This window comes from Eurosta solidaginis, chromosome 2 (assembly GCF_040869045.1).
Source record: "Eurosta solidaginis isolate ZX-2024a chromosome 2, ASM4086904v1, whole genome shotgun sequence".
Classification (NCBI taxonomy): domain Eukaryota; kingdom Metazoa; phylum Arthropoda; class Insecta; order Diptera; family Tephritidae; genus Eurosta; species Eurosta solidaginis.
The window spans coordinates 152,290,009-152,304,284 of record NC_090320.1 but is presented as its reverse complement, the minus strand read 5'-3'; the positions used below and the strand labels follow the sequence as shown (position 1 = coordinate 152,304,284).

The following is a 14,276-nucleotide window of genomic DNA, read 5'->3' as shown; positions in this document are numbered from 1 at the left end:
AAAGAACCAACAAAGATGACAATCTATAAAAAAAAAAAAACATTAGTATACCACACACATACGAGAGGAACGAGGGAGTTTTCGAGGGGGAGTGTGAGGACCAAATATTGCCAACAAGTTTGGCCCACACAACATTGTCATAGCAACACACAACATACAGCTGAGCGAAGCCAGCAACATACGACACTACCACCGCAACATGAGGCTGAACGAAGCCAGCAACACGATCACACAAAAAACATATTATGCCTACAGCAAGTCAAGCACACGAATACAACACGCAATAGACTAGGCCATACCAACTTCAACCGCAACATCAAACGACAGTATACCCAGGGGAGCGTGAACTTAGCGCCTGCTAAGCGACCATATATGTATACCATAAGCGAGAGCACAATGGCTACTTCGTCAAAATCAACGACAGCGCTTTTAGTTTGATTTGGATGGTCGTACAGTAAGGAAGTGTCGCATGCGCCCTTTATACATATTGCCAAAGAGTGCGTGTGACACGTTCATACTATTCAATTATTGAAATCAAACTAAATAAATAATTGATTTTGCTTTCGTGCTCGCTACGCGTTCGTGTATAGACATTCTCAGGTTCGTAACCGTGTGAATGTAGTGGTGCCCACTGCTGAATATACCCAAGCCATGCGACAACAACAACTACAGCCTCTACCAACACACGACCGATAGTATCCAGCGTTGCCGTTTTGGTCGGTTGGTCGGACGACTTGAGTTTTGGTCGGTTTTAAGCTTCCCCGAAATAACAAGCTTGATGTGAAAATTTGCTGATGTAAAGTAGCCTTAAGCTTTATACTCAGAAATCATCTATGATTTGCCGCATTTCCTCACTTTAGAACACTGCTCACAGGAACATTTAAATATTCACGTACATAGATATCACTGTCTCATTCTGTTAGCTGGTTGGCAAACCACATAAATTTCTTTGACAATGTGATAACAATAATTGCGCTGATTCAACGTTATTTTTCTCAATTTGTACATACATACGTACATATGTAAAAATAGAAGACCACAACGCATCACTTGCTGTAATATTTGAATAAAAGAAAATCTGCTGCTATAAAAATTTAGAAATATAAAAATCAGTGATAATTGAATACTACAAACATAAATGGATAGGTAAATTATCAATATGTAGTAATAAAAAAGCTTTACGCTAATATATGCAAATTTCTTTGTACAAGCAGATTTATTAAAAGGCAAAGACGTCCAGAGTGTGACACCAACAACAATGAGGAAGTTTGTTCTGATTACGTATAGAAAATTGTTCTGTATGGTATTGTTCGCATGTATCCATATCATGGCATTTTATTCAAATACGATTTTTTTAATTTTTAGCGAATCGAGACACGCAAGTGAAAAACGTAAATTTAGATCTGAATAGCTACAATCATTTAAATGGTTACACCAGCAAAATGGTTCGGCGTTTTGTGTAGCCTGCGCAAAGCCACTCGCTAATCACTCTAGTCACCTGAAAGAGCACGAGCAAACTTCTTTGCACATTCAAAATTTAGAAACGCGTAAAAACACCTTCAATTGGAAACTTTTTTTTAGCGCCGACCAACAAAATCGACAGCAGGAAGTTAAAAATGCTGAACTTAGCATGGTGATGTTCTGTATATCACATAATTTACCATTTTTCCTAATGGACAACCTTCCTGGACTGCTAGTAGAGTGCTGCCCGGACTCTGAGATTGCAAAACTGGTTAAATGTTGAAGAACAAAAGCAATGCAAGCTACGAAGTACATTGCTAAGCAGGCGAGTGAGCAAATTTTTTTGGTATTAACGAAAGGCAAGTTCTCTTGAATAGTTGACGAAACAACAGATGTTTCGAATACTAAAGGTATTGTTTTAGTTGCTCGATATGTTGATTGAAATTGTGAAGTATGCGATCGGATTATTGGTTTGTTAGAAATTAAAAAAGCAGACGCGGCATCCATATATAATATAATCAAAGAGTATTTTGAAATGAATTGTATCCCAATGAAAAACATTATTGGTTTGGCAACAGATGGCGCAAACGTCATGGCAGGAGAAGTTGGAGGCCTTAAAACGTTGTTATGTAGTGAAATTGACTTATTTTATATTAATTGTACATGCCATTCATTACATTTATGTTGAACCTATGCTTGTAAATTTTTGCCAGACCATGTGAGGGTTTGTGTGGGAAAATATATATATATATATATATATATATATATATATATTTTTTTTAAGAAAATTGTTCGGTAAAGCCACACAAAATTTTGGGAGTTTGCCAAACTAGATGGCTATCGTAAGAAGGCGTCACTTTAAGAATAGTTGCGCAATGGGATAAATAAATAATTAAATAAATGGACAGTAAAGTTAAAAGTTACTTCTTGTTTTTAGCATACGTTTTGCCTATAATAAATAATCTTAATAAGAAATTTCAGTCGCAAAGTTCCCGCTTACCATATTTGTGTTATAGTATCAGAACGAACTATTTGTTGATATTAAGTAATTTTATTAAAACAGATCTCATACGCGATAATATTAATATAAATTATAAAGATAAAAGTAATTATATTAAAACTGTGGATGTATTTATTCGGACTAAAGCTGAAAATTATGATAAAAGTCATTTAAATGCCGCTGAAGTTGTTGAAGTTAAGTATAAAGTGCCAGAATTTTATACTGATTTTTTAAATCAAATAAATCAAAGATTTGATTTTCAACGAAGCGATCTTAAACTTTTGCAATCAATAACACCGTCTAAAGTACTTAGTAGTGAAGACCTTTCGATTTTACCACTAATTTTAGAATTTCCCAACCTCGTAGAATCCGATTCTGAAATCATAAACGTACAGTGGAACCTTTTACGGCTAAGCGAACTTAACTTATCGGAAGATTTGGATATAGAAACATTTTGGAAAAAGATTAGGACAATAAAAAATGGTCTTAATGAAAATAGCTTTCTCGAGCTTACTAATTTTATTTTCAATTTGATTACACTTCCCCGAAGCTCTGCTGCAGCTGAGCGCAAGTTTTCATCGGTAGCTTTAATAAAAACTAAGCTAAGAAACAGATTAGAGATTGATAGTATAAACCACATTATGCTATGTGAAGAACTAATAAACAGAAACAACGACCCCCACTATGTGTGGTCAAGTAAAAAAGATTTGAGAATCAAGTAAAATACTTTGTTTAATCAACTTAAGAAAAAATATTCTTGGCCCCATTACATGAGTACCTGGAAAAATAGACTGACTTGTCATAACTATTCACAAGCGGCAAGCATTTTATTAACAATTGTCAGCAATAATATTTATATATTTGTACCTTACAACTTTAAACAAAAATTACATGTATAAGTATGTACCACCAGTGTATGTATGTAGCATGGTAATAAATTTAAATACATGAACTTTTTTAAATTCTCTCACTTATCGAATTGTGTAAAAAAATGTTTGGTCGGTGGGAAGCTGTTTTGGTCGGTTTTTGAGATGGATGTGGTCAGAAAAAAAATTCTTGAGTGGCAACCCTGATCGTAACAACTCAGTCGCAACGATGTATATTGGAACGATTTTCCGTCATCCCTTGTCAAATTTGGTTTTGAGACAAACCGGTTTCGGCGTTGTGCCATCATCAGTGTCGATTTTCGTTCTGATCTGTTGTTGTCATTTGTCGTGTATTTATAGTTCGTAGGTATATGAGCAGGTATTGTCAAATTGATGCTTGTGTATATTTAGTTATGTGTATGTGCTGTGTGTTCGTTCAGAACCGAGGGTGGTTTACTAATCGATTTGTGTGGCTGACTGGGGTAGGTAGAAATCTGTGATTTTAGTCGTTTGACCTTCTTTGTCGGTTTTTTGTTTTCGTGTGTTAATTGTTTTGTGTTTATTTGTTGTTGTGCGTTTGTCTGTTGTACCTGTGTGATTAAGTTGTTTCCTGTAAACAAGTTTTAAAGGCTCGAATATTGTGTCAGAAATGGTGTTTATCTGTTCGTTTATTATTCTACCGTCGAATGTTTTCTGTTTGTAGATTTCCATGTTTTCGAGTACGTTGAGACGTCGGCCCTTTTCTTGTATGTGAAGAACCCTAACTGTTTTATTGATGTTTGCTGGGGAACATTCATTCTCGACCATGTGATTCGCGAAGTTAGACTCGGGTATAATGTTTGGATTCCGTATTTTTTTGTTGTAATCTCTAATATGTTCTCTGAACCTCGTTCTTATTTGCCGTCCTGTTTGTCCTATGTAACTATGCTGGCATCCGCAGGTAAGCTTGTATACGCCGTGGCTGCGAAACGGATCCTCTGAGTTAATGTTAGTTCTTAGTTTTCGCCCTAGATTGTTCGATGTTTTGAATGCTGTGTTAATGTTGTATTTTTTAAAGAAATTTGCCAATTTATATGTTGCTTTTCCAGTATATGTCATAGTCGTCCAGCTATTATTTTCTTTTTCATTATTTCTTTTTGGTTCTCCATTTGTCCTTCTGAGCTTATCTACTAGTGCTTTTTTATATCCGTTGTTTGCAGCGATATTATATATGACCTCAAGTTCTCTCTTATATGCCTCTTGTGTAAGAGGTGTTCTTTCAAGTCTATGTACCAAGTGCCTTAATGCTGCATTTTTATGATGTTGAGGGTGATTTGAGGTATTGTGTATTATTGTGTCGGTGGCCGTTGACTTTCTATATATGTCATAGTTAAATCTTTTGGCTTCTTTATCAATATTTATCGTGAGGTCTAGATAGTTGATTCCTCCGTCTTTTTCGGTTTCCATTGTAAATTTTATATTGCCGTGCTGTTTGTTAAGGTACTCCAGTACGAGCTCTTCGTTATTAGTAGTTAAAACGCATATTATGTCATCCACGTATCTAGCATAAAATGACACGCCTAATTTGGACTTCAGCTCCTGTATGTACTTTTCTTCCAGATTTTGCATGAACACTTCCATAAGAATTGCTGATGTGGGGCTTCCCATTCCAAGACCGTTTGTTTGTCTATATATTTTATTGTTGAATTTAAAATAGTTTTGACGTAAAGTGGTTCTTAGCGTATTTGTGATTTGCATACTTTTTACTTTGTTTTTTGTGTTATGAACTATTGTTGAGCTAACTATGTCCAAAGTCTCCGATAGTGGTATAGATGGGTATAGATCTTTTATGTCAAAAGATACCAATTTGCTGTTTCTTGTTAGCTCTACGGTCTCGAGTCTCTCTATTAGTTCTGTTGTGTTAGCTATTGCATATTCGTTCCTTAGCTCCAGAGTGTCTATCAATATCGTTTTTAAATATTTGGACAGTTTGTAACATGGTGCCGATTTAAAATTAATGATGGGCCTCATTGGCGTGTCCGGCTTGTGGATTTTTGGTAGCGCAACCAGTGGAGGAGCCGAAGGGTTCATTTGGACCAATCTATGTGCCATGTTAGAATCTACTATATTTGTTGCATTTTTTATAGCAACTTTGATTTGTTTTTGGTATTCATCTGTGGGATCCTCTCTCATTCTACGACATTTCATTTCCTCTATGAGATCCTCGGTTTTGGATATATATTTCTCTTTTTCGATTAGCACAGTGGTGTTTCCTTTGTCCGCTTTCGTTGTGACAATATTGTTTTTCCTTAGTTTATGCCGTAGATTCTTTATTGTTTTCTCCTCTGTATTCGGTTTTTGTCCTTCCTGTGCTTTCACCTCCTTTCTTATGATTTCTCTGCACATGTGTCTTGCGTGCTCCTGTTCTTCCTGTGGTATCAATGATATTGCGATCTCCGCATCTACAATCGCTTGCTCCGTTTTTCTTACTGTATTCTGGTCCATGATATTGTGCTTCAGGCCCTTTTCGAGAAGTTGTGCCAACACGTCGGCGAGCAAACCAAAATCATCAACACATTTATTACGATTATTCAAGTCTATAATAGCAACGACCACAGCAAGAAAATAGTCAGTCAGCACGGAGCCGTGGTAGCGACCAGTTCTAAGCTGAAGAGTGATAGCTCGTAGTTAGGGGTGTTCACCAGTGCGAGACATCACTACTCAGGTTAGACGCGAACTGAGCCCAGCCAAGCTTTAGGTTGCGCACTGCCGCCACCACCAACCGTGAGTCGCTATATTAAACGCGAGTGAACGCAGCAGTAAAAGCAACGCCGACGTCGACACAGTCTGTCAACCGCGCCAGCAACAGAGCCATCGACGACGACGCCACCAATTGGGCCAATTACAGAACCTTCTACGGTGACGCAGCCCAACGGGCCAACTACAGAGTCATCGACGCCAACAAACGGTATAGCCCGGCACTGTGATTACTGTTCGGATCTACGGACGGAAGGTGATAGCTCGTAGTTAGGTTTGTTCACCAGTGCGAGGCATCACCACCCGACGTAGACGCAGACTGAGCCGTACGCGAGTGTGTGGGTTTTCTCCTCTCACTTAACGCTTAAGGCTGCGTTCCTCCGATTCATCACCGACGACCGTGAGGCGACCCGTAAGGCCACCGCGCCGTCAACGAGCGCCCCAGTAAACGCATATTCCTCGTTAATGAGCGCCCCAGTAACCGTACACTCATCATCAACGAGCTTTCTCAGTGACTGCGTATCTTTTTATTTTCAAGCGTCCTCAGTAACTAAATTTTAGCCGCGACGACAGCGTCAACGCGTCGCCAACGAGCGTCCCCAGTGGCCGCATACCCATTATCATCGAGCGTCCTCAGTGATAAAATATTATCCGCGACGCCTGTGTCAACGCGTCAAGCGACGAAACACTAACCGCGACGCCAGCGTCAACGCGTCGCCAACGAACATCCTCAGTGACTAAACATCCTTTTATTCAAGTGTCCTCAGTGACTAAATACTAATCGCGACGCTAGCGTCAAAGCGTCATCAACGAGCGTCCTCAGTGAGCACATACTGAGCACAACAGCCAACGTAACGACAAACGCCAGCGTAGGCACACCACTAAGGCGTCAAATAACCACGCGCTAACGGGACTTGGTGGACCGTTAGCCAATACATAAGCATAATACCAATAACAAATACATAAAGCAGAGTAATAACAACATAACCAAGCACGCCAGCTGGCACGCCAGCTGGCACGCCAACGGGACTCGGGTGAACCGTTACCCACGCCGATACCAAATACCAAATAAAGTAAAGAATTGAACTTAAATGAAATTTTAGGCATAAATTTATTATAAATAATTAAGTTAAATAAAGTGAATTTGTACGACTTGGAAAAGGGCACAAAGTATAGATTTATTGTACGGAACCCTGGACACGGCGAATATACCCCAGCAATTAGTTAAGAAGTATCGGGGCACAGGGAAAGCTTCGTTACAATATTTTAGAATGAAAGTCAACCGATTTTGGGTTGAAAGATGTTAACTGCTGTTTTCTGGCCTTATGATATAAGGTCCCATTATGGATGACCGCGTAGCTCCAGTTTTCAGACTAGTTCGACTGTCCCCTACGTTAGGGTAGTAGCACACACGGTCATTAGTTTGACTGTCTTGGGAAAGCTTTTGCTTCACCACTTTGAGTGTTCTTGCGAAGGACAAAGCCTCACCTGGTAAATATATGTGCCTACGTATTCACATTTCTAAAAGGAGCCCTAACGTGTAGGTGATATTTAAACTCGGTTGATAGACTATAATCAATGTGATTCACTCCAAGGGACTAGTTTTGGATAGGGCCGCCAACTTTAGGAAATCTCAAACCGGGAGACTTGGGTATTGAAGGATTAAATGTGAAAATCAAAATTAACATTTCAGACGCTATTGTATAGTTTCGCAAAAAAAAAAACAGATGTTTGAATGTAAGCCCAAGTGATTTTTCAAACCCTTCTCATACGTACATACATATATCCTCAACTTAAGTATGAGGTACAAATCATTTCAAAGGAGTTTTTATTAGACTGGATCGATTTATTAACCGATATCGCGTCATCGATTTTCCGATAGGATTTGGGCTCGGGAGAAAAAAGTTCCACCATCGGCAGCGTATATCTCTATCTTCCAGCCAATTTGTAGGAAAAATTAAAGAGCACGACTCAAATTGGAAGAGAAGCTCGATCTAAAATCTTTTCGGAAGTTATCGCGCCTCACATTTATTTATTTTTTAGATTTTATATATTTCATTTAATTTTCGTGAAAATACTGTAGTATGGAATCTTACATTTGAGTCCAGCTAGAGAACCACAAGTTGTTAATTAAATTTTTTCAGCTTAAGTAATAGCATTGCTTTATAAAAAAATCCCTCTTTTGCTGTGTATGCTATTATTCTCGAGTTGAGCCACTGTTTCGAAACAACTCTTGAGATTTTAGAAGTATGCCTAGTTATCAACATGAGCCCGAATGGTGCTCAAGCCTAAATGCTTGTTGGGTATATTCGACCCCATATCGAGCGAACGCAAATAACTCATAGGTTAACAAGAGTTTAACCCCGCCAGATCGGCCGCTTAAGCTTAGCTTAAACTTCAGTTAAAGGTTAAAGTAGACTGAAAAACTGCAGAATAAGTTTAAACGAAGTTTAACTGGCAAACTGAGTTGAACTTGTACTGAAAAACCGGGCCTAAAAGGTGAATAAGTTCCTTCACCACGTGGAAATCTCAGTGATAGAGGGTAGCTCTTTGCTTGCTTCAATCCCAGGTCAGAGCTTGGCAACAAATCTTAAATCTTATAAAATAAAGTCGCAAAATGTTGTTGTACGCACATCACTTACACAGAATGCTCCGATTTTAAAACGGTTTTTTGCATTTGAAAGCTTAGCTACGTGAGATGGATACTGTCAATATAATTTGAAGGTACATATTATAGGGGCATGGCAAATTGCCAAAATGTAGTAAAAAATCATAAAATTTTTGTTTACATAGCTATAACTCATTATCGGATGGATGGATTTAAAAAATTCTACTTTGCAGTAAAACTTTGAAATTTTTACCTTCGTTCTGCATCAAAAAAAAAAAAATACTTGATTACTTTCTTATATCATCCAAATTATTTATACAAAAGTAACATTTTTACCAAAAAATTTTGTGTGTGTGGTTGTTCACTGTCAACTGTGCCTGCAAATTGCTTTTGAGTGAGGCAAGATGCGACACATATGTACGTACATACATAGCATTCGCTGCGCTATTTAACTTCGGGCGTAGGTATATAGGTATGTATGGATGTATGCATGTATTTTCATTTCGTATAAGCTTGACATATGTGTGTACATATTTATGCGTGTTGCCAAGTTAATGCAACATAAATGGTTAAGATGCATACATCTATTGAAAAATACTTTTTCGTTACAAATTATAAAAAAAAATTATATTTTTTGGTACCTATATTTGTATGTATATTAGACAGGGTTGGTCCCCATATAAAAAAAAAGTTGCTAATGTCCGCCCCTAAATTTGAAGATTATGTTGAGAGGGTTTCGGAAAAATTTTTTTTTACATTTTTTGATCCTTCGAAATACAGCCAAAAATATTTTTTCGTTGTAACTTGGTTATTTGGCGTCCGATTTTTAAAATTGATATGCCTTATTTTGGCCTTGAGAAGCTTCACATTTCCGCTTAATGTCCTTTTAAGCTATGAAGTCGTTTTCACATGATTAGGTCAGCTAACAAAAATTTACCGCCCCCCCTAATGTATGTTTTTTTCCTTACCAAACGAAAGTACTTGAAAATTCAAGAAAATGCTGCTTTGAAACCATATTACTAAAATAATAAACAAAGAAGTTATAGCACTTTCAATATTTATTGCTACTGTTATTTTACCTGATTCTTATTATACTTAGACCTCAGTCATGATATTTTTGGAGGAAAAATTGCAGGTTTTGCATTGAAAAGTTAATAAAGATATCATGAATAGGGGAAGTCAAAGTAAATAAGTGAGTCAAACCTGTTGTTTCGTATTTATAATAATAACACTTTGTGACAAAATCAACTTTTTTTCTGGGTATTGCACAAACCCACTTTTTCGTAGAGATTGAGGCTTAAGTAAACAAAGTACTATCTCCGTTTTTCGAACTTAGCCAAAAAATAGATATCGGCTTACGAAGTTTGAAGTTCGAAATTCTACATTTCGAAATTTTATTTTAAACTATTTTATGAGCTCGAGGCCTTATCCAAATAAAAACGCAGTATAAATATTTTATATTTGTATTTTTATTTTATATTCGATATTTCGACTTCAGTCTGAAGTCATCATCAGGACTGTGAAACAAAACAAAAATTATAACATTTTCAAAAATCAACCATAAAACAAATATCACTTACACAATTGAGTATGTTATACAGACTAACCATATGTGCGAAAATTAAGATTGTTGGAGACAAATAATCATACAAAAATATAAACAATATTTCAAAGCACCGTAAATGTAAACAAAATTTTTGCAAAAACAAAAGTACATGGAGTGGCTAAAAGTACGACATATAAGCATACATATATACTGTCACGGATATTAGCATCACTAAGCTATACCATCACTAAGGCGATGCTAAGGCCATCCTAAGCGATATTTACGTCAATAATCAAATCATGTATACACATATATAAGGCAGCCGAGAGATGTCACACACAGATGCATTTACTTATACGCCTATGTGTGCGCGAGAGACTGTAAACTACAAACATTCACATTAATAATTCAATCATTATGTCCACACATATGTAGGTACACGCAGCTGAGAAGCAAGGCACAACCATATGCAGACATCTTATTTGAGATGCTCCTAAATTTAGGCAATTATAATTGTGGAAGTGTCGCTCACACATACAAGCATGGGGTATGAGATAAGCTATAAAATCGTGCAATTTTAGTTATAGCTGAGAAGTTTGAGAGCTCATGGACAATGCTAGTAAATTCTAGAAGATGCGAACGAGGAAACCAGAAAGTATAAAAGCCCGCAGATGTAGAGGCGCTGGAATTCAGTTTGATTTGAGATTTCGATTAAGACGCTATCTAGCGAGCAAGAGCAGTATTATTTTGAATAGTAGAGTTTCAGTTGAGCTATCAATCAGTTTGGTTATTAAGCAAGCTATTCGTTGCACAGTTTGAGTGTTATTGTGAAGTACTTTAATAAACGCCATTTTGCATTATTACATAATGGAGTTATTTATTCAACAGTTTAGTGATCGAACTTAGCAGAAGGTTGCAAATAAGAGGATTTGCAAGTAAATTCGTTACAATTGGTGTCAGAAGAGGAATTGTTGAATAAATTCCAGAGGGCAACAAGGACATGGTAAAGTTCAGTGAATTTAAGATCCAGCAACTGAAGAAGGAGTTGGAGAGCCGTGGATTGAATACAAGCGTAATTAAACTCGAACTTCAGGCACGACTACGAGAGGCAATGGAATTAGAAGGAATTGACGTGGAAGAGTATGTCTTTCATCTTGATGGCGATGAGACAACGAAATTGGAGGAGAAAAATTAAACACCGCAGACAATGGCGAACACAGACTTGAACATGATATTGGCTGCAATATCGGCACACATGTCAGAAATGTCATCACAAATATCCACCAACATGTCATCACAACTGGAAGAACAGAAGACATACATGGCATCCAAGATGGAATCACAGGAGACACGTATTGCAGAAATGTCATCTGAAATAACAGCGAAGATTGAAGCACAAGAGGCACGAATATCCGAAATATCGGCGCAAATTTCAGCACAGATATCATCGCAGATCTCTGCTCAACTGGAAGAGCAAGAAGGACGTATTTCCTCGAAGTTGGAGGCGCAAGATACAACAATTTTACAGTTCCAAGAAAAAATCGAGGCCGAGGTGGATGCTTTGAGAGGACGTATCGAGCAGTTGCAACTAAATCGCCCAGCAGTTTCAGCGAGTAATCCAAAGGTAAAGACACCATCCTTGGACGGTTCTGTTCCTTTTCAGGTCTTTAAGCTACAGTTTGAGAAGACCGCAGCAGTGAACCACTGGAATGCTGAAGATAAAGTTGCAGCTCTGTTCGTGGCACTGAAAGGGCCTGCCGCGGAAATCTTACAGACTATTCCAGAGTACGAACGGAACAGTTATTACGCATTGATGGCTGCTGTAGAACGAAGGTACGGAAGCGAACACAGGAAACAGATGTATCAAATAGAAGCACTGAAGGGATCACAACAGAAAAATGCCGGAGTTATTACATGTTTCAAGTGCGGCAACCCAGGTCATATTGCACGACATTGCAGCAGCGGTCCCAATAGCTCCAACAATGTGGGTGGTCGTAAACGCAGAGCAGAAGGTGATGAGCAAATCTCCAAGACCACTCAATCGTTAAACTAAATCGAGTCAGCCGCAAGGGGCGACAGCTGGCTCCCGCAATTGAATGCCCCATAATCTCTATCTCGCAGATTGGAAGAACATCGAGCAATCTTACTGTTGGAGGACATGGAACGTTTACTGACTGTAGATACGGGTGCGTCTCATTCCATCATTCGAGCGATTTTAGTCAACAAAAAGATAAGACCATTGCTTGGAGCAAGATTACGTACAGCCACGGGAGAGGACACCCAGGTAATTGGAGAAGTAGAATGTGAAGTCGCAATTGGAAACTTCACGGTAGTACACAAATTTTATAGTGGCAGAAATTGTTGATGAAATCATAATTGGAGTGGACTTCTTAATCGACCAGGGCATCAAGATCGACATGCAAAGCAAGACGATGCGATATAAAAACATGGATGTACCACTTAATTTCGGCTACGAGAGAGGCTACAGCAGTAAACGAGTGCTGGTGGAAGAGAGTCAGCAAATACCACCAAAATCCGAAGCAGTCATCTGGGCAAAGGTTGATGGAGATTGTGGGACAAACAAATTGTGGGTTGTCGAAGCAGCAAACAAATCAGCACTAAACATACTTGTAGGAAAAACCCTGGCTATGACAAAACAAGATGGACGTATTCCGGTAAGAGTACTCAATGAGTTCAAGTCACCACTCAAACTGACTAAAGGAGCTATTTTGGGAAGATGCCAAGAGGCTGAAGTAGTTATTAACTGTGAACAGCTTAAGGAACACGTTTCAGCTAGTAATACTGATCTTTCAAATGACATCACGGCATGGAAGCAGGGGCTAGAGGAATCATATCAGAGTAAGGCAAAACAACTGCTCCTAAAGTACGCGAACATATTTGACCAGGATGATTCTAAACCAGGCCCCACCAACGTTGTGAAACATCAAATTGACACTGGAGATGCGAGGCCGATCCGTCAAGCTCCACGTAGTGTTCCACTGGCGAAGCGGGAAGTTGTGAGTCAAATCATTCAAGAAATGAGCGACAGCGGCGTCATCAAACCATCAGCTAGTCCATGGAGCTCACAGGTAATACTTGTAAAAAAGAAGGATGGAAAAATGAGGTTTTGCGTGGACTACCGGAAGTTGAATGACGTAACGAAAAAGGATAGCTACCCATTGCCAAGAATTGACGCCACTCTGGACTCGCTATCTGGTACGAAATGGTTTTCAACGCTGGACTTGAAAAGCGGCTACTGGCAAGTGGAGGTGAAGGAGGAAGATAAAGAGAAAACAGCCTTCAGTGTCGGGGATGGTCTTTGGCAATTTACAGTGATGCCTTTTGGACTTTGTAATGCACCAGCTACCTTTGAGAGACTCATGGACCAGGTACTGAAAGGACTACATTGGAAAACATGCTTGGTGTACCTGGACGACATCATCGTATTGGGCAAGAATTTTGATGAACATCTTAGGCACTTGGAGGAAGTTTTCCAAAGAATAGCTGGCGCTGGTCTGAAGTTAAGTCCCAAAAAGTGTGCGCTGTTTAAAAAGGAAGTAAATTATTTGGGTCACAAGGTAACGACAGAGGGCATCTGCACTGCGAACGAAAAGATAGAGGCTGTAAAGGATTGGCCAAGACCACAGAACCTACATGAATTAAGAAGTTTCCTTGGGCTGTGCACATATTACCGCCGATTTGTACCAAATTTTTCCAGCGTAGCCCATAGCCTCTGTGGAGACCTGTATCGGAGCAAAACTAATATTCATGGTAACCCTGGTGTGGAATATAATATGTTGTAATATATTGGATTATATTGTATTGTATTGGATTGCATTGTATGGGATTGTACTGTCTTGGAGTGCGTGTGCGGAAGACATATATTAAAGTACCAATTAAATATATATACAAATATTGTGTTCTTATTTAATACTAAAGGCTAGGTTGATACATTGGCGACGAGAATGGGATCTGAAGTTGCGTTAATAAAACGCATTATAATTGTATTTCTGTTTCATTGCAGGTACTGCATCAGGCGTGGTGAATTTGACACGGTGT

At 38.5% G+C, this 14,276-nt stretch overlaps 1 protein-coding gene and 1 long non-coding RNA gene across 6 annotated transcripts in view; one reads left to right on the top strand and one right to left on the bottom strand.

Annotated features, from left to right (window-relative positions):
* Nucleotides 1–14,276, bottom strand: part of dia (diaphanous related formin 1) — a 506,452-nt gene that overhangs the window by 159,303 nt on the left and 332,873 nt on the right. The gene's annotated exons all lie outside the window — the stretch shown is intronic.
* On the top strand, nucleotides 930–2,178 carry LOC137240289 (uncharacterized). The gene is made up of 3 exons (XR_010949678.1): nucleotides 930–1,146; nucleotides 1,215–1,303; nucleotides 1,366–2,178. It is a non-coding gene; the product is annotated as an uncharacterized lncRNA (long non-coding RNA).